This window comes from Callorhinus ursinus, unplaced genomic scaffold (assembly GCF_003265705.2).
Source record: "Callorhinus ursinus isolate GAN/ISIS: 27379988/994484 unplaced genomic scaffold, GSC_fseal_2.0 scaffold64, whole genome shotgun sequence".
Classification (NCBI taxonomy): domain Eukaryota; kingdom Metazoa; phylum Chordata; class Mammalia; order Carnivora; family Otariidae; genus Callorhinus; species Callorhinus ursinus.
The window spans coordinates 3,307,367-3,329,488 of NW_027397126.1; the positions used below are offsets into that span (position 1 = coordinate 3,307,367).

The window sequence follows — 22,122 nt, forward strand, 5'->3', positions numbered from 1 at the left end:
TTCAAACAAGAAAGAGCTAAATATTCCTCTAACTAGACAAATATTGCAGCCTTAATGTGTTACCAGAAGGCAGACACACTCAATCCTCACATGAATTAACAGTGAAAAGGAGAATATCTTTAGTAGACTGAAAAATGACCTCTCCTTACATGCACAATTTTACATGATACATGTGTCTAGTTACATGAAAAATGAAACCAGTTGCTTAAAGGCAGAAGAGTGTGTAACTGGCAATTATCAACTGCATATATGACACAAAGGAAAAGAAACTGCTTAAGAGAATAAGGTGAAAAAGGCTTTTTTAAAACAGAAGAGTTCATGAGCCTTTTATTGACTATAATTACAGAAGGTATTCCCATGCTGCTCCAGGTGCAGAGATGCAGCAAGAGTAAAACTGTACTGTTGACCCCAGCTTTCCTGGCCCAGTGACTGAAAAGCACTAATGAGTGATTTCCAGTCTAATTTACCATTTAAAGGCTTGGGAAAGACCAAGAAAGAAAAGGCAATAGAATAGATATACAGTTCCTAAGTGATAGAAAAGAACCACCACTAAAGAAAAGCATCAGTATCTAATTCTATGAAACAATTCTTTCACATGTCTTATTTCTGGCTCTTCCCTTTCATATATATCGTGCTTCATTTGAGGTTCAAAATGTGTTACTTCCAGGTAAATCAGATTTAGATCCCACAACTCTAATAACCCTGAAACCATCATTGGTGTGAAAGGGCAGCTCTTTATTCCCATCCAGAATGAAGTGTGATGAGGATGAACTCATCTACTGGAGACCGGAAGACACTTTGTTCAAGTCAACAATCATTAACTGAGCACCTACTATGTCCTAGATTCTGCACTGGGTGCTGGAGACTAGAGAGGAAGAAGACGCTACCCCTTACCCTCACAGTTAAGTAGGGGAGGAGACATATATTTAATAAGGCAGAATATCAGGCTATAAGTAGTACAGCATGGATTTAACAAGATTGTTCTGTTTTTGGACCAAGTTCAGACTCCAATTTTTGTTCTAGAAAACATGGTGAGCCCAGCTGCAAAAACCATGTGAGTCATGGTAGAAAGAGATTCGTTCCAAAGGAAGTGGAGAGGGGGGAAAGGGTAAATCTGAGAAAGCATGACGGTATTCCTTCACTCACTAATTCAGCCATTCCAAGTATCTTAAAATTAAGTACCTACGATCTGCCAGGTCCAGAGGATATAAAGGAGAATAAGATGCTGTCTAATCTTCCAAGGAGGTCTCAATTTAGTGAGCACAGCAAACAAACACTGATACTGCATGCAGACAAGTGGAGATAACAGTAAGAACGATAATAATGGTTGACATCTATTGAAGACTTACTGTATGCCAAAGTATTGTCCAGTGCATTTCATACATATTAACTCCTTTACTCCTTACGACAAACCTATGAAGTAAGTGGCTCTTAGATTCCCCATTTTATAGATGAGGCAACTGAAGCACCAAGAGATTATATGACTTCTCTTACGTCAAGTGGCCAGAAGGACAGAGCCAAGATTTGCATGTTGATAAACTGACTCAAGCCTACCACCTTCACCCCAATACTACACTGTCTTAAACAAATGCATAAATCAAGATCACATCATCCTGGATAATCATCATCACAGCAAAGCTATGAAGTAGGTTTTATCATCCCCAATTTAGGAAGGAGGAAATTGAGGGGCAGAGAGGATAACTAAATCACTCAAAGTCTTCCAGCTGAGTAGCAGAGCCAGAATACAAATTGGAATCGGCCATAAATCTCTTTCTGTATTAGAAACAGCAGCTCTAACCACACTGGAAAAGTAAACCACTAGGTATAGAGTTCTTCCAGAGTAGCAGCATCATACCGAAAACATATTAGAGTTTTAAAAATGCCTTAGGCACACAGTACCTCGGGGAGTCACGCAGCATCTGCGTCTGCATTAAACAGTTACCACAGAAACTAGTAATTCTTCAGGACCAGCAATACACACTACACTTTGATTTGTTCTGATAAGAACAGAGAGCCCCGGAGGAGAAGACAAGCAGGACAAAGGACTGACATCACGGTTCTGTCAGCAGTATAGCTGGATCTGCTGTAATTAGACTGTGTGCCACACAGCCCCTTGTTCGGGGACAAGAATCCTCTATTACTTGTGGACTTTAATTTCAAAGTGATTTTATCTATGAATTCTACCACTTAGGAAAACAGATTTGTTTTCATCATTCCTGAGAAGCACATCAAAATAGCACTCACTGGGGCCACACAGCAGCCTAAATGGTAGGCAATTATGAAGATGCTTTATTCAAATGTAAACAACTGATGATACATCAAAACCCTGCTTCAGGACGAGAGGGGAAACTAGGAAGATTGTATTTTTTTTAAAGATTTTATTTATTTGTCAGAGAGCGCGAGACAGCACAAGCAGGAGGGTTAGGACAGAGAGAGGGAGAAGCAGGCTCCCTGCTGCCTGGTGCGGGGCTTGATCCCAAGGGCCCTGGAAGCACGACCTGAGCCGAAGGCAGATGCTCAACCAACTGAGCCACCCAGGCGCCCCACTAAGAAGACTGTATTAATGGAACATGCAACATTTCCAAAAATTGGTAAAGCCACAAGAAAAAAGAAACTCCTCAAAGTATTTTTAAAGGAAAAGTATTAGCAAAAAAAAAGTATTTTAGCATAAAACATGTAACCATGTTGAAGATTCTTTGCATGTCTAAAATAATGATGTAGCTTATATTACATAAAATGAATCACAGTGTATGCGTGATACAAACATTACAGTTTTAGAGCTATTAATTTTAAATTTACGCACTGAATATCCTTTCTGGTACATTTTTAACTGCTTACGAATACTGCTACAAGTTTCTCAACTTTAAGAAATGCAAGGTTGTTTTTACTTTGTGCCAAGTTTTGAGAAGTAGCAAAAACTTGCCAATCAGGACAAATTATCAACATCTGAGATGAATGACAACAGTCTATGATTTCTTACCCAAGTGTGTCACAGATAAAAGACACTGGAGGTCAAAAACACCTTGGGTCAAAACCCTGGCCCTGCCTCTTATTAGCAAGTTATGTCGTATTCGGCAAGTTACTTAACCACTCTGTACCTCACTTTTCCTATATGTAAATTGGAGCCATACTATATTCCTAGAAGGATTCAACAAAATAACACACGTATAGTGCCTGACCCATACACAGTTGGCACTCAGTAAGTGTTAATTTCTATCACCCACCACCCACGTCTCCATTTTCTGGGGAGAAAAAATTAAATACTACTTTGCCAGATGGAGCTTAGTACACACACAGTTCCACTTTCCAAAATACCAAGATGAATAGTTTCTGCCTTTTCAGCATCAGGTTTCAGGAAAAAGAATATTTGCCTATTCTGACTAGATGCCAGTCTTTACAAGCCTGGAACAATTTCTTTCCTACCTGTAAGAGATGGAGGGCTTTGTCGCTGGTGAAAAAGAAGCAACATGGGGCACCTGGGTGGCTCAGTCAGTTAAGTGTCTGCCCTCGGCTCAGGTCATGATTCCACGCGAGCCCTGTCTCCAGCTCCCTGCTTAGCGGGTGTGGGGGGTGGGGCGGGTGGTGTCTGCTTCCCCCTCTCCCTCCGCCTCTCCCTTTCTCTCAAATAAATAAAAAAAATAAAGAAAGAAAATGAAGCAATGAGTTAAAAAGGATCTCAAGTGACACAGATCCACTAGCTCAAGCCCAGCCCGAAATTCTGTAACAGCATCAATATTCCTCAAAAACTGAAGGGGCTTCTAAGTTCAGACTCTGAGTGGGCTTACTACTCTAATAAAGACAAAGTTCAAATGTTCCCATTTTTGCCTAAAAGATTTATGGTTTTCCTTGAGGTATTCACATTATCTAATTATTTAAACACAGACTGCCATAGTAATTATTAAAAATCCTAAACACTAATATAAGTATGACAAGAGTTTTGATAAATCTTTAAATTCCATTCAAACATTTATTTCACAAAGAATTATTTGATACTTTCAAGTGTACAATACTAGACCCTGCTCTGGAAATGCAAAGATAAACATGTAGCTATACCGAGTATCTAAGGCCAACACCCTAAGAGAGGAGTAACAATACTTCACAAACACATACTATATACCAGGTACTCTTGTAATATGTTATAAAGACCTATTTAACCTTCATGCTAACTTTGCAGTAAATATGACTATTAGCCCCATTTTACAGAAAAGGAGACTGAGGCATAGAGTAATTATGTAACCTGTCCATGGTTACAGATAAAAGGTCATGAGCAGGATATGAAGTCAGCAATTTGGCTCCAGATAGTATACACTTTTTTTTTTTTTTTTGAGAGATAGAATGAGCGTACGTGCAGGGGCATAGGGAGAATCTCTTTTTCTTTTTCAAAGATTTTATTTATTTATTTGAAAGAGAGAGAGCAAGAGAGTGAGAGAGCAGGAATGAGGGGAGAGGCAGAGGGAGAGGCTGATTCCCCGCTGAGCAGGGGCCCTGATACGGGACTCCATCCTAGGACCCCAGGATCATAACCTGAGCCAAAGGCAGATGCTTAACCAACTGAGCCACCCAGGACCCCCTCAAAACAATATTTAAACACATTTTTAGATATATATGTTCAAGTATGTGATGATGGTTTTCATTCTTATTGTTCCAAAAGTTCTTTTTACACTGGCTTTATTTCCACTAGTTCCATGAACTATCAAAATAAAACTTTTAATATCATTAGTTCAATGTTTTTAAAGATTTTATTTATCTATTTGACAGAGAGAGACACAGCTAGAGAGGGAACACAAGCAGCAGGAGTGGGAGAGGGAGAAGCAGGCTTCCCGTGGAGCAGGGAGTCCGATGCGGGGCTCGATCCCAGGATCCTGGGATCATGACCTGAGCCGAAGGTAGACGCTTAACGACTGAGCCACCCAGGTGCCCCTCATTAGTCCGATTTTTTAAAAATAGCTTGCGTGGGGGCGTCTGGGTGGCTCAGTTGGTTAAGCATCTGCTTTCAGCTCAGGTCATGATCCCAGAGTCCTGGGATCGAGCCCCACGTCAGGCTCCCTGCTCAGCGAAGGGTCTGCTTCTTCCTCTGCCCCTGCCCCCCCGCTCGTGCTCGTGCTCTCTCAAATAAACAAAATCTTTAAAAACAAAAATAGCTTGTGTGATTCTACAAACAAAAGTAAATAAAAATGTAGAAGAATGTTTAACAGCATTGTTTACAATAGAAAAAGGAACTAAATAAATCCAAATGTCCATCAGGAAAGTACTATTTAGATTACGGAATATCCAAATAACGGACTACTGTACAACTGTTAAAATATATGAGTAGCTTAATATGTACCAATATGAAATCATCTCTAACATATAGTAGGTGAAAAAGCAAATTGAAAAATATGATATATTGTATGACACCAACTGTATAGAAAAAAATACATGCATGTGTAAACACACACACACAAACATAAATACAATCTGAACACCTAGACAAGAAATTTAACAGTGCTTATCTCTGGGGAATAGGGTTGCAACTGACGCAGTGGTGTCAACTTTTTTATACCTTCTAGTTTTTTTTTAAGATTTATTTATCTATTACTTGAGAGAAAGAGAAAGAGAAAGAGAGCTCGCTCGCACACAGTGGGAGGGGCAGAGGGAGAGAATCTCCAGCAGACTCCCCACCTAGCGCACAGAGCCTGAGGCAGGCTGATCTCACAACCTGAGCCAAAATCAAGAGTCAGAGGCTTAGGCTTAACAGACTGAGCCACCCAGGCGTCCCTATACCTTCTAGTTTAAAAAATGTCTAACCACATATAATACTTTAAATTTTAAAAAATCCTGAATATTGATTGCCAAAGAAATTTTTCTCAAACATATCTATCCTAGTTACATAAAATGCAAATTAAAGAGAAAGACCCTAGATTAAAAGAAATCAGTTATTGATTTTAGATTAAATAAAAATTGATCTAAATTTTATGTTATTAATAAAGTGCCCTTTAGTCTGTGCTTGGCTGACACAACTTGAGTATTTTAAGACAACCCAAGGAATTCAAGTACAGGAGTGATATCTTTAAACAACTAAAAATGGATTTTGACACAATAACTTTCAAAACAACAACAGCAGCATCTGAAATGATCAACACTAAGCTTGATGTAGACTGAGACTCACCAAGATACCAGAAAAAATCCAACTTCCTAACAGTTCCTATAATCTACCAAATACTTCCCCCCCCCCCATGGGTTTCCTGTGGTTCTTTTGTACTGTCATCTAACCTGCTCTATGACCATTTTAAAGGAAATTTCTACTTTCAGGATTTTCCATGAAGGAAAAAGGGGGTGAGGTGGGGGAACTTTATCTTCAAATGCTTGAAATTAAAGTATTATACCCCTATATCTACACAATACAATCTTCTAAGTATTAGTTACTTCCGGGCAATTCGCTTAAAAAATTTATGGGAGGAATGAGTGAAGGGGGGCGTCAGTGAAAAAGTGGGGCTTCAGCTTTCATAATCAGCACTTTTAGCATATAATGCTTTGCCTTGTCCAAAGCATCCCCAAATATACAATCTAATTATTTAAAGTTACTGAGCGTAATGGATTTTTTGTCTGATGCAGCAATTTGCATGAATTCATGTGACCAGAAATGTGTTTCTTTTCCAAAGAAAATGACCTCCCAAGAGTAAAGGAATCACCCAGCCATAGGGTTTGTTTTTCTTTTCAATGCAGCTTTCCTATCTCCAAGTTGCCAAATACGAATCTCTGTAGTTGTTTTACATAGCAGGGCCGGACCTCAAATGTGTTAAGAGATAGAGTCGCACATTGTTTAAGGCATGCTAAATTCTATTTAAAATGTCTATGGCTTTTTGTTTCAACACTGAGTACATGTTTGTAAATCTGGGTTTGATTTGTAGTTTTTTTTTAAGATTTTATTTATTTGAGGGAGAGAAAGAAAGAGCATGAGCAGGAGGGGAGGGGCCGAGGGAGAGGGAGAAGCACACTCCTGGCTGAGCAGGCAGCCTGAAGGCAGGCTCGATCCCAGGACCCGGAGATCATGACCCAAGCCAAAGACAGATGCCCAATTGACAGAGCCAGCCAAGTGCCCCTTGATTTGTATTATTTTTATCTAAAAAATCAATAGCATGACAATGGAGATTAATGGTGTACTCTTTTTTTTTTTCTTTGAAGATTTTATTTATTCATTTGTGAGAGAGACAGAGAGAGAACAAGCAGGGGGAGAGGCAGAGGGAGAGGGAGAGGCAGACTCCCCGCTGAGCAAGGAGCCTGATGCCGGACTCGATCCCAGGACCCTGGGATCATGACCTGAGCCGAAGGCAGATGCTTAACCATCTGAGCCACCCAGGCGCCCTAATGGTGTACTCTTAACATAAAAGTTAACTGGCTCCATCATAAGGACAGAAAGTAGAGTGGTAGTTGATAGGAGTTAGAGGGATGGGCAAATGGGGAATTATTTAATGGTACAGTTTTACAAGATAAAAAGAATTCTGAAAATGGACAGTGGCGACCATTGCAAAACAGTGTGAATGCACTTAATGCCACAGAACCATACACTCAGAAGTAGTTAAGATGGTAATTTTTGTTATGTGTATTTTACTACAATTAAAATACTTTTACAAAACTGAATTGGCTTGTTTCTGAAGCATTACCAAAAAAAAGTTGATTGGCTCCAAGGACATTGGGGTTAGAGTGCCTCCAATGAGTCCTGAACCAAGGCTTACTATAATTCCAATTCCTTGAGCCTGAAGACCATTAAGAACAGAAATAGAGTGCTGATGGGCATAGCTTGTCTGGATAACTTCCAGCTCTGCTCCTACGTGACTTGGACAAGTCATTTAAACTTTGAGCTTCAGTTTCCTTCTCTGTAAAAATGGAAAATAATCCTACTTAAATCTTACCAGGTTTTTCTTTTTTTAAAAGATTAATTATCTGAGAGAGAGGGCGTGCACACACGTGAGTGGGAGGTGGGAGGAGGAGCAGAGGGGGGAGGGGAAGAAGAGGGAAAGAATCTCAAGCGGACTCCCTGCTGAGCACAGAGCGTGATGTGGGGTGAGGCGGGGACTCTATCTCACGACCCTGAAATCATGACCTGGGCCAAAGCCAAGCCCAGAGTTGGACGCTTAAACGACTGAGTCCCCCAGGAGCCCCCCGCCACCAGGTTTTTCCTGCAGATTTACTGAAAGAATACCTGTGAGTACACATGATACTCAGTAAACCCTAGGTATTATTAGCAACCACATGAATATACAAAGTTGATTTTCCCAGACTGAAGAGAGAGGCATTGGTGCCCATTTTGGCAAAGGTGTTAAGAGGACAAGTGAATGTATGTGGCTGTATACCAACACTTAGTGCTGATTCCAGGTGTTCTCCCCAACAGCTTACAAATTATGGGGTTTGTGGACTCTAGGTTGAATCCAGGTTTTCTCAAAGGATGCTTCTGAGAAGGTTAGCAAGAGAATCCCCAGGGAACTTGGTCAAAATGCAGAGCTCTCTGTCCCAAGCCAAACCTAGTGAATCCCAATCTCTGGGGGTAAGACTTGGGAATCACATCCGTATCTGGCTCCAATCAGACAAAATGAGGGGAAAGGAAAACCAAAGGGGATCTGGCTCTGCAGTAAGGCTTCCTCTCTTGCTTTGATTAACTTTACTAGCAGATGGTACATGGATCTTGACATCTATTTCCATGACCAGCCAAATGTCTTGTCTAATTTAATTTTTCTTCCCTCTCTTACCACCTCCTCCTCCTCCTAATCTCATTCTTTGATGGAAAAGCATACCAGCCAAATTTAGGACTCAATCCTCTTGCCATCATACCACTTTCATTACCAGTTTATTTACTTCCATTGTGGGAAAAGAAGATGAAACCAAATGTCATGTACTCAGAATAAAATTGCACAAACTTAGGTATTATAATATCCATTTCTGGGATCTACCTGGTTTATCAGCTGGCTCTAAAGTCTTGGTATTTGTCTTCTCATGCTCTTTAACCAAGGAAAGAAAAGCACCTTTGAAGAACCTTCCTCAGAGAAAACAAGATACCAACCTGGGGGTTCTTTTGAGAACAATGACAATAATCCTGGAACATTATTAACCTGAAGAGTATCCTGGCCTTTGGGGAAGTGTGGAATTTTCTTTAGGACACAGGAGGACAAGGATGGAAAACGAAGAGGGAAAAGTCACAAGTTGTCTCTGAAATGCTTTTCTCCAAGAAGCGCTTCTAGCTCATTCTTCCTGTCAAGTGAACAGCAGCTTTATACATTTTACCTGACAAGGAAACACAGTATTTCATCTGCAGTTATCAGGAACTGACAAAAGAGCCAAACGGTCGGCCATCAGCCACTAAAACCTTCCCTGGTGCTTAGACTGTAACAGTAAGTAGGGCCCGTCTGGGGAAAGAAACAAAAGCAACAACACATCACCTTGAACCCCCGCACCCAACTTACTAGAAAAGTTACTGATAAAGTATCAAGTGGAAGAAAACACCACAGCCACTTTTCTAACAAGAGGAACATCAACAAAAATGGTCTTTTTTCCTGAAATGATTACATATACGTGATCCAAGAGAAAACCATTATCTCCAGGAGCACCCTACCAGCCACACCAAGTTTTTCAAGTTCTCTTTCCACACAAAGCAGAACCTGAGGCAGAAAGTGCAGTTCAAATTCCTAATACAATGAACTTCTTAAGAAGAAGAAATCTAAGGGGCGCCTGCGTGGCTCAGCCGGTTAAGCGTCTGCCTTCAGCTCAGGTCATGATCCCGGGGTCCTGGGATCAAGCCCCGCATCGGGCTCCCTGCTCGGCGGGAAGCCTGCTTCTCCCTCTCCCACTCCCACTCCCACTCCCCCTGCTTGTGTTCCCTCTCTTGCTGTGTCTCTGTCAAATAAATAAAATCTTTAAAAAAAATAAAAAAAGAAGAAATCTAAGCCGCAAGTGATAACAATTTGCATCCAGAGCTTTAGAGCAGGAATAATAATATCACGTACCTCAAAGGGCACTTTTAAACAGCACCTAGCATTTACTACAACTTAAAAATGTTAGCTGCTATTATTGCTGTCAGTTTTAAGAAAAACTTACATGCAATAAAGCTTAACACAACCAAACATTCTAGATCAATCATGGTAATTTACTGAAATGGAAAGTTGACTTTAAAAACCAAAATGCAGTAAGAATTCTTTAAAATAGACAAGAAATGCTAGCAGGTGAGCACTGACCTATCTACACACATACTAATAAGAGAAAACAGAGAGCCACACACACACATCCCGACATCATGCATCAGTGTTCCTCTCTGCTCATCTGCCTGAGACCAGCAAGGGCTTGAGGCTCTGCTGCTGCTGTCCCAGACAATTCCTCCAGAGTCCCTGGTCTGGGTTTCTGTAAGGCCCATGACCCATGTGTGGTTATCAACTATTAAACCATTCCTGGGGGCACCTGCGTGGCTCAGTTGGTTAAGCTGTGTCTGACTTCAGCTGAGGTCATGATCTCAGGGTCCTGGGATCAAGCCCCATGTTGGGCTCCATGCTCAGCAGGGAGTCTGCTTCTCCCTCTGACCACACCACTCCCTTGTGTGTGCTCTGTCTCTCAAAGAAATAAATAAAAGCTTTTATTTTTTTTAAAGATTTTATTTGACAGAGAGACACCCAGGTGCCCCAAATAAAAGCTTATAAAAAATAAAAAAAAACACATTCCTCTACTGGCATTCTTAACGTCATTGTTTAATTATTTATACTTGGATTTCCTTTTAGCACCCCAAACGGAAGTTAAGAAATAGCAATTAATGACTGGGAGCACCTGGGTGGCTCGGTTGAGCATCCGCCTTCAGCTCAGGTCATGATCCCAAAGGTCCTGGGATCGAGCCCCACATCGGGCTCCCTGCTCAGCGGGGAGCCTGCTTCTCCCTCTGCCTGCCGCTACCCCGCTTGTGCTCTGTGTCAAATAAATTAAAAAATTTTAAAAAAGAAAAAAATTAATGACTGATATCATTTTAAAAGACACAATTTATCACCTTGCCAAGCACAGGCTGTATCCTTTGTGGTGATAACAACCTTTAAGGCGGCAGCCATAGGCTAAATAATACATGTGGCTGAGAAGATGCACAGGTCAATACAAGAGCAATCTCCTTATTTGTGGCTCAATGAGACCCACTGACCAGGCTGTGGCCCATTAACCACAGGCTAAACACACCTAATGACAGTACAGCTGACAGAGTCCTGAACAGAAGCAATAAAGAAGTTAAAGAACTGACTAGAATCCAGGAAGATAATAGGTAACACACTTCCACAAACAAGCCATGTGCCACAGATGGTTTGCAAAAGCCCACTGTGTTGCAACTGGGAACATATTATCTTTCTTATCAAGAGGTAACACAGACCAGTAAAAAGAACAAGAGTTACACATTTATAGCCAGGCTGCTTGGGTTTGAACCCTAGCTCTACCCCTTGAAAGCTTTAGGACTTTCCCTTGTTTTGACTTTCCTAAGCTCCAGTTTCCACTGAAAATATGGAGAGGAGTCAGGATATAATGCACATACAGGTCTTGGCACACTGCCTGGCACATAGCTGGTGCTCAATAATTACTAGTTGTTACCATGGAAACAATAAAAATGGTGTGTAGGTAGCCAGAAAAACCCAAAAAAGGCCTATTTGACCAATAATGTGGGCAAAAAGCAAACACTAAAAGAAAAAAACAGTAAAACCAAATACTGGAAATATTTGTTACTAACAAAATAAAATCAACTTTTCTTAAATGTGTTAACAGGAATACTTAAGGAAAAGCAAGCTTAATCATGATAAAAAGTATATGATTGCTGTGTCACTTCTGAAGAAAACAGGACACCCTGAAAGAGCTTTAAAGATCAGCTGCATAGATTCACTCATTCAACAAACATTTATTGAGAATTTACTATACACTAATCAATGTTATGTACCAGAGACAATGACAGATGGTAAAAACAGAAGTATGTGTAAAATGCTACAATGGGCACAGAGCACAGAGGTGGAAGGGATTCATTCTGGCCCAGGTATGTCCGAGAGGGGAGATTCAGGACAGCTTCATAGAAGAAAATGACATTTGAGTTGGGTCTAGGACTTCATCAGGGAATGGGAAGAAAGAGAACTTCAGAAAGAGGGAAGAGCAGGAGCAAATACCTAGAAGATATCCGGCAAACCCCTAGAGGCATCTGAGTTACCTGGGAGCCTGCAAATAATCCAGTATTGCCAGAGACTAGGCTATTGGGAAAGGAGTCAGGGAAAAGAGGCTCCATGGAAGGCCTGAGAAAACCTGAGAGGAATTTCAGCACCCTTAGGTTTTAGCATATAGGTAATCGAATAGGGCAAGACCAATGTTTTTTAAAAAACACCCTCTTGATAAAGAAATGCAAGAAAATAACTACTTTAAAAGTCAGGATAAGGGCGCTTGGGTGGCTCAGTTGATTAAGTATCTGCCTCCTGGTTTTGGCACAGGTCATGATCTCAGGGTCATGAGATGGAGCCCTGCCTCGGGCTCCCCACTGGTCTGCTTGAGAATTTTTCTCCTTCTACCCCTCCCCCCACTTTGAGAGCTCTCTCTCAAGTAAATAAAATCTTTTAAAAAAAAAGTCAGGATAATAGTTATTTTGGATGGAGGACGGGTTTATGATTGGGATGGGGCACCTGGAGGGACTTCTGGGCTGGCTTCAAGATTCTATTTTTTTGATCTGGATGGAGATTTTAAGTATGCTTACCTTGTAATATTGTATTAAGTTACATAATTGGTTGTTTGGTTTTTTTGAATCCTTGTATAATTTTATAAAAAAAAAGCTGAAAAAGCAAACACCCTCTTGTAACACTACAGTCACAAAAAAAAGATGATGAGGGTCAGGGGAAGGACAGTGGGAGTGAGGAGGAGATAAACCCATTTGAGATACATCTTAAGAGTTGACTGCCAGAGGCTTAGAGAGAGACAGTAAGTTGAGATTTGGACATATTGATACCTTTGGGACTTTGACTACTACTTTCCCCCCTTTTAAATTTATGGCTTTCCTTTGCCCTGGTACACATCTACTGATAGTAATATTCAATTCCCTATCACTCATAAGTCATTTTGATTCATATTTTTGGCTTTCAAGTAGAAAAGACATAAGTAGTTCTTGATGTAATGGCAAGATGTGGAAGAAAGGAGGAAGATGGTTAAGAGAGCGGAAAAAATGAAACAAGATAAAACCAGAGAGTGAGACAAACCATAAGAGATTCTTAATCTTAGGAAACAAACGGAGGGTTGCTGGAGTGGTGGGGGGTGGGAGGGATGGGGTGGCTGGGGGATGGACACTGGGGAGGGTATGTGCTATGGTGAGCGCTGTGAAGTGTGTAAGACTGAGGAATCACAGACCTGTACCCCTGAAACAAGTAATACATTATATGTTAAGAACAACAAAAAATCTGTTTTCTGGGAAAAAAAAGAGAGAGAGAGAGAGAAAGATGTGTATAGACACACATAAAGGGGAAGCTCTTTGGTGAAATTAACAACCGGTAGTAGTGAAAGGCAGAGTAAATGAGTAACATCCCAAGTGAACTATTCTACTAAAATGGAAAAGCTATGTAAGGCAAAGGCTAGTAGGTCAAAGCTTCCCAACCACATCAACAAACACCAGGGAAGGGAATGCACCATGCAGCCATCTTTTTTTTTTCACATGTCTGGGACAGAGGAGTTATACGTACCTCGAGAATTACAATAGAAATTTGAAGGGGAGAGAGAGAGGTCAATGAGAAAAAGAAGAGGTATTCCACAGCAGGTCAGAGTACAGGGGAGGAGCAAGTGGCTTTGCTTATATGTAAGCCAAAATGAACTGTCCTCACTTGAGAGAAGAGATGGATATCAGCAACTGTGTTAGATTAACTACTCTAGAGTCCCTTGCTGCTTTATCACAGAACAGGCACTCACCAAATGCATGAAAAACCAACTTTGATAATACTCATAGAGAAATATTAAGATTTTGCCCTCAGACCCCTGCTTCTACTGTATAATCATAATAAAACCTAGCCACCATTTATTGGAGAAATACTCTATGTTAAGCACAGTCTAAGCCTTTAGCATGAATTACCTGGTTGAATCCTAACAGCAAGCCCGTGATGGAGGTGCCATTATTCACCTCCAGACTGCAGGTAAGAAACCTGCATCCCTTCAAGTGGAAACTCTGGAGAAGTAAGACATGAGGGAGAATGCATAGGACAGACATGGACCTGGGCAAAAAGGAGCACCTGCTTCATACGTGGTCCAACCCAGGTCACTAGGGTAGACTATTACATAGGGATAAGGGGCTAAATCTCTAGTTGCTGGGTAGTGATTTTGTAGGACCTTCTCTTCAGCATGTCTCTTTCCTCTGGCAGTATGTGCTGGTGGCAGGCCGTTAGTGGTACTGAGATTTGGGATCCTGGCCAGCTCTCTGTTTCTTTCCATCAGAAATATGACCAACATCTGGCAGTCAGCAAACGTCAAGATGAATGAGTCTCCACTAATTCATACATTACTAAACTGGAGTGTCAAAACTGGTCAAATTCCATTACAGAATTACAGTTCAGCTGCAATGAATACTAAATACATATAAGCCATTGGGTGGGACTTTGAAATCTCTTTGCTCTATGGAAATTTCTATTCTGGTAGTAGTTGTATGAGATTTGATCTTTATCGCACTTTTCCTGGCAGCAGTAAAATTCCATTTCCATCAACTGTTTCCTCTCAGGAAAGAAGTCTCTCAGGAAATATTCAAAACATTGTTCTCAACAAAGTTCTCAAATATGAATCATTTTCAAGTGCCAGGAAGATACTCCTTCCCCCAATGTTTTGCATCATAATATACTTTCCCTAAAATGATGGTTTTTGGACACATTTGCAAAGAAGAAAAAGGCAGAATAAGTTCTTCATTCTTCTACCGATATGGCTTTGCTCAAGCAGTTCACTTTGCCTCAACTTATCTTCTCCTTTAGATCTGTTCGTCCAAGTTCTACCAATTCATTCATTCAACAATTATTTCCTGAGCACCTACTAGTTTTTTTGGTCCCGTAATAGGTGGTAGGGGTTCAAATAAGTGTTTTAGAAATCAACCAGGCAGAAATTAGGGGACGGTCATTACAGGCAGTGGGGACCATCATGTGACCTGCTGAGAATTTCCTTCAAGAAGTTCCCCAGAAGAGGAAACATTTAAAGCTAGTCTTTTAAGGACACGTGAGAGGAGTAAGATGGAAAAAAGGCATTTCTGGAGGCTAAGAGGAAGGCCTCCAATTACAGGGAGCACAAATGAGCTGCTGCCTCAGAAATTCATCCTAATGTCTGTGCTGAAGCTATACTTCCAATGGGCTGCACCTGACCCATGAGTGAAGACAGCAGGGTAGGACTCCACTGACCTGGATTGCCCAAAGGCTTTTCTGAACCTTCAACTGCACAGCAGCCTAGAAAGCTTCTGCCTAAGCTACTCTCTCTTCTCTTCACTAGGGGTCAGACTTGCATCAGGGACTAATGGCACTCCCATCCTTCCCCTCTCCGTCCTCGTGGTCTCACACAGGTGGTCGTTTCCCTTAATAAAATCAATTTCTGCTTCTCAGAGGACCCAGACTAACACAGCATTCTCCAGAGCACCCAGCATGAGTAGACACTCAGAGGCATGAAAAATCATGAGCTGCTCTGAGTATCCCAAGGAGTGGTATGTGCCTGGGGCTTGCTGTGGAGGTGTGGGTACAGAGGGAGAATAATCTGGGCCAAATCAGAGAAGGCTTTGTATGTCTGGTAAGAAACTTGGACAAGGTCCTCTGAAAGACAGGGAACCACCAGAAAGTTTTAAGCAGGGAAAGGGTATGTGTTTTCAAAAGACTGTTCTACTGGCAGAATGGAAGATGGACTAGAGGAAGAATAATATGGAAGCATCTTTGTGTACACTTCCACCATCTTGTCTGCTAGCTTGTGAAGTCCTAATGGGTGGAATAATACTTTTTAAAATTTTGTTTTAATCTCTATGCCCCTGTAATGATTAGAATAGTGTTTAACACAAAGCAGCTACTCAAGAGGCCCCAGCAAATCTATCAGGCTGGGCCTCACCTTACTGCCCAACATTTTAAATTAAACCACCTTTCAAAAGTTTAATGACCAGCCTTTGAACATTGCTGCTGGGACACTGGAACTCTGTCTAGCCAATCTAGAAAAAAGAAAGTTACATGTATGAAGGGTAGAAGTTACTCCCCAAACTTTATCCTCCACTCATTAGTTATTTCATGAACTCTCTTTGAAGCCCGGCATATAATCACATTTGTTGATCCTAATTGTAAGGACAAAGGTCATTAGATATTTAGTTTTTGAATGTTTACCAGGTCAATGAAGTTTAGAGTCACATCAGGATCAAGGCCCAGAGGTGTTATGCAAAGAACACTGAACAAAAATCAGAACTGGGTCCTGGATACTGGCACCATATTTAATAGTGATCTTTGAGAAAACATATTGCTAAGGTCTGTTTTTTTTTTCATCATAAAGGAGAAGTAAGACCTACCTTAATTTATAAGGTGAAAATTAAATTAGAAGATGTGGTCAGTGTTTTGAAAAGTGTATGTAAAATATTTTATTGTCACTAATTTGTTAGCATGGTAAATCTCAAGTTAGGAGTTCTTACACCCCACACCCCAAACAAACAAACATAAGGGCAGTGGGAGGAGCCTTTTAAAGATGATGAATATGTACATTACCCTGATTGTGGTGATGATTTCAAGGGTGTATGCATATGTTCAGAACCCATCAAATTGTGTACATTAAATATACATGGTATTTTGTATAATGATCACAGTTCAATAAACCTGTTTTAAAAAGACTAATGATTACCAATTCTGATTTACAACACCACCAAGCAATGGTGTGATATTATACAAAAATTCCCAAAATACAATAGATTTTCCTTTACTTTCACCTGTCAAACAGCACACTTAGTTGGAAGGGTACTGTTAGGAAATCAAATGAGAATCAGTTCCCAGAAGCTATGGATTGCTGGAGCTGGAGCCAGAGTCGGAGCCAACAGCTCTCCTGAGGTCCTAGGCACTGAAAGGTCATTTGACGATGGCCTGATGCCCTTTCTTAGACTTAGCCATTTTTCTCATTGTTACCTCCCTGACTTGACTGATGAAAACACAGCTCTTGGGCCCTACTTGTGATAATCAAAACAACCTTACTGAAAAAAGGAATCATTATCTTCAAACAGTCTGAAGTGACTTGTGTAAGTTAGAGAAGTGAGTTTCAATGACTCAGAAATGGTCAGACTGAGCCAAGGGACTAGAGCTATCCATGGTTGGTTGCCCATGTAAAATGAAAATGGCATCTCTAGTCCTCCTGGCTGAGACAATCACTTCTAGACCACATAAAGACCTACACAAGCACAGAAGTGTACACATACTCATTTCCAGAGCCTAAAGCATTCAGCTGAACCTTTTAAGTCTTCCAAATCTGCAAAATGATTTAATAAATTGGTACTGTTTTGACTTAGGGAGGAGGTAGGTAAAAAGTACAGGAAATTAGGTCCATTTTTATAAAAAGGAAGCTCTAGGCTATTTTGATAAAAGAACTAAATAAACTACAGAGATCATCCTAAGTCCCACTGGCATTTTCCAAACCCAAATTAATTATTTGGAGTTATAAAATGCATTTCATGGTAAGAAATTAATAATAATGATAGTAACAGATACCACTATATTGAGCACATTCTATGTGCAAGGCACTTTACAAATATCATCTGTATTCCTCATAACAACCTGTGCTAACAGTTTATATTTCAGATTTTTAAAAAGATTTATTTGAGAGAGAGAGAGAGAGAGAGAGAGAGAAAGCGAACACGTGTGTGAGTGGGAGGGAGGAGCAGAGGGAGAGAATCTCCAGCAGACTCCCTGCTGATCGCGGAGCCCAATGCAGGGCTTGATCCCAGGACCCGAAGATCATGACCAAGAGTTGGATGCCTAACCGACTGAGCCACTCAAGTAGTGCCTCTACATTTCAGATTAAAAAAAAAGTCTCAGAGAGACAAATGTGCCACAAATCAAGTAAATAACAGAACAGAGATATAAAACCAAGATATCTAAGAGCCCAGATTTTCAAATGGCAATAAAAGGTGGTAGAACATTTCTCCCTTTCCTAATCTCACTCTCTCCCCCACCCTCCCTTGTCTCTGTCCCCCTGCAACACCGGCATATAATCACATTTGTTGATCCTAATTGTAAGGACACCCCCTACACATACATTCATTACCAGAGAGGCAATATAATCTAGTGGGCTGATAGGGGTTTTACCAAACAAACCTGCATTTAAGTTCTGACTATAACCATTTACTGCAAGACTTCAGTGGTACAAAATATTTGTTGGACCTCAATTTCCCATTAAATAAGGTTAAATTAAATAAATGTACTCATTGCCTAGTACAAAGACACTTGCTATATTTGTTGCCCGTCCCCTTGCTCTTTTGATAGCTTAAAGACGAAAAGATGAAGAAAAGCACTCTACCTATATTACATTATAGGTAAGGTTAGAACTTCCCTTAGTAAAGATGGAGGTGGTTCTAGTGACCTATAAAACACACATATGATTAAGGAAAATTGCCAACAACTTTGTGGCATCTAACTACGATTTTTATCTATAAAATGTAAGAGAATAATATATAATGGTCACATGGGATTTAGTCTAGAAAAGCAAGGTTGGTTCAACATTCATAACTCAAGCAACGCCACTGACAATATCAACAAAGGAAGAAAATCCATGCAATTTTTATATAGATGCAGAAAAAGTATGACATTTGTTGAACAGCCATTCATGATTTTTTAAAAATACTCAGTTAACTAGAAATGAAAGGTAACTTCCTCAGCCTAATAAAAAACATCTATGAAAAAACTTATAGGGTCGCCTGGGTGGCTCAGTTGGTTAAGCGTCTGCCTTTGGCTCAGGTCATGATGGGATTGAGTCCCACACTGGGCTCCTTGCTCAGTGGGGGAGTCTGCTTCTCCCTCTGCCTGCCGCTTCTCCCTCTGCCTGCCGCTTCCCCTGCTTGTGCTCTCTCTTTCTGACAAATAAACGAATAAAATCTTTAAAAAAAAAAGAAAAGAAAAGAAAAAACCTACAGCTACCTCCTACTTAATGGTGTTAAGATTGAATGATTTCCCTCTAAGATCAGGAACAATGTAGCAACCACACTTAGACCACTTATATTCAACATCATACTGTATAGAAGTACTAGCTAATGCAGCAAGGCACATAAAAAAATATAGATAAAATTGGAGAGGAAAAACAAAACCGTCTTTACTCACAGAAAACATAACAATCTAAAAAAATCCAAAAGAACCTACAAAAAACTACTAGATCTAGTAAGTGACATTACCAAGGTTGGAAAATATAAGATCACTATACAAAACTGAATTTTGTTTTTATACATAGCAGTGAATAAATGGGGACTGAAGTTTTTAAAAGCACCATTTGCTATATAGCACCAATAAAAGATGCAATACTCCAGGATCAATGTAACAAAGTACTGTAAGATTTATATGTTGAAAACTACAAAAAACATTGATGAGAGAAATCAAGGGGCACCTGGGTGGCTCAGTCGTTAAGCATCTGCCTTTGGCTCAGGTCATGATCCCAGGGTCCTGGGATCAAGCCCTGCATTGGGCTCCCTGCTCCACGGGAAGCCTGCTTCTCCCTCTCCCACTCCCCCTGCTTGTATTCCCTCTCTCGCTGTGTATCTCTGTCAAATAAATAAATAAAATCTTAAAAAAAAAAGAAATCAAGATACAAGTAGTTAGTTACATGTTCATGGATCAGAGGACTCAATATTATCAATATTAAAATGCTCTCCAAAATTCATCTATAGATTCAATTCAACTCCAACTCAGTATTCAACACTCAGTAAAACCCAAGCAACCTTCTTTTTTAAGAAATTTACAAGGTGATTCTAAAAGTTATATGGAAAAACAAATAATCTAGGACAACCAAAGCAGTTTTGAAAAAGAAGAAAGTTGGAGGACTCAAACACACTGATTTCAAGACTATTAAGCTACCACTATTCAAAACACTGTGATATTGGCAAAAGAATAAACACATAGATCAATGGAGCAGAGTAGACAGTCCAGAAATTGATCCACCCATAGTCAATTGATTTTTGACAAAAATGCCAATTTAATTCAATAGACAAAGGACAGTCTTAGTCTTTCAATAAATAATGATGGAACAATGGGGTATATTTATATTTCAGTGAACCTCAACCCAAACCTCACTCTATACATGCAACTTGAAATTGATCATAGACTAAAATGTAAACCCTAAAGCTAAAAAACTTCTAGAAAAAAACTGAAGCAAATCTTCATGATCTTACATCTGGTAATTATGTATAGGACAGAAGAAACATGAATCATAAAAGAAAAAAATTGATCATTTGAATTTCATCAAAATTTACAACTTTTGCTCTCTGAAAGATAGTAAGAAAATAAAAAAGAAAACAGACAAGCCAGACTGGGAAAAATATTTGGAAAACAAATGTGATAAAGGGCTGATAACCAGAATATATAAAGAACCCTTAAAACTGTTAAAAAAAACTTACCCAATTAAAAACAATTAATAGACACTTGCTCAAAATCATTAGTCATTAGGAAAAATGTGGAATAAAATTACAAAAAGATATCACTAGCTATCTACTACAATGTCTAAAATTGAAATAGATATACAATAACGATGGTGTCAAGGATATGGAGCAACTGGAACCTTACATTGCTGATAGGAATCAGCAACAGTACAGTTTGACATTTCCTTATAAAGTTAAAAACACACTTTCTAAAACCCAGGGATCCCACTCCTTGGTATTTACCTAAGAGAAATAAAGACATATATCCACATAAAAACCTGAATATAAATGTTTATAGCAACTTTATTCATAATATAAAAAATTTAAATTATCCAAACGTCCATCATGGTGAATGGATAAACAAATTTTGATACATTCATATAATGGAATTCTACTCAGCAATAAAAGGCAGCAAACTATGGATAATTGCAACAACATGGATGACTCAAAAGCATTATGTTAGGTGCACCTGGGTGGCTCAGTTGGTTAAGTGTCCAGCTTTTTTTTTAAGTGTCCAACTCTTGATTTCAGCTCAGGTCATGATCTCAGAGTCATGGGATCGAGCCCCATGTTGGGCTCCATGCTCAGCAGAGAGTTGGCTTAGGATTTTTCTCTTTCCCTCTCCCTCTGCCTCTGCCCCTCCCCTTGCTCATGCTTGCTCGCTCTCTCAATAAATAAAATCTTTTATAAAAAAGCATTATGTTAAGTGAAATAAGCAAACTCAAAGACTACACATTTTGATCCCATTTATATGAAATTCTAGAAATGACAAAACTATTATAGAGACAGAAATAAGAGCGGTAGTTGGCCATATAGGGAGGGAGTTAACTACAAAGGAGCATGAAGGAATATTTTGGGTGACAGAAAATTCTATTATCTTGATTTCAGTGGCGGCACAACCTATAGAATTTTGTGAAAATTCATAGATTCTAAATACCTAAAAAGGGTGAATTTTACTGTATGTAAATTATGCCTCAATAAGCCAGAAAAATGAAACAAAAATGCATACCACCTCAGAAATGGCCATCTATTTTAGGCAGAGATCTACAACTAGTCAGAATGAAAAGTGCTGAGTTTTGATCATAAGTTTAAGAATCATGATTAAAGGACAGAAAGACAGGGAAGGCTCACAAGGATCATGACAGTTTTGTCTGTGTCTCTTTCACTGCTCATTGATACAGTTATGTAAAAAAGGGCTCGGTTAGGAAGTTGATTAATGCATAATTTAGGACCAAAATACCCCATTTGCTATTTATTTGAAACAAATCAATTAAAATGATAAATGGCCACTAACTGTCCTTACCAATTGCTTGAGTTTGTAGATGACTCACTTAAAACGACTGCTTGAGGAGACAGGAATGTTAAAGTACTAATTTTCTTCATTTTACAACTGTTCTGATTTACAAGAGCAGGGAAGAAGCATTTTCATTCTATGCAATTTCTTTGTCTTGATTAGAATTTTTTAGACTCACAGAAGCTTATCTTGGCAGCAAAGGCTGCAGGGTGCAAGAAGGTGAAGAGTTGCC

General features: G+C 39.8%; 1 protein-coding gene and 1 non-coding gene across 10 annotated transcripts in view; one reads left to right on the top strand and one right to left on the bottom strand.

The window, feature by feature from the left end:
- Window positions 1-22,122, bottom strand: part of ATP11C (ATPase phospholipid transporting 11C (ATP11C blood group)) — a 174,995-nt gene that overhangs the window by 120,595 nt on the left and 32,278 nt on the right. The gene's annotated exons all lie outside the window — the stretch shown is intronic.
- On the top strand, window positions 18,495-18,621 carry LOC112815553 (U6atac minor spliceosomal RNA). The gene has a single exon (XR_003206014.1). It is a non-coding gene; the product is annotated as a U6atac minor spliceosomal RNA (small nuclear RNA).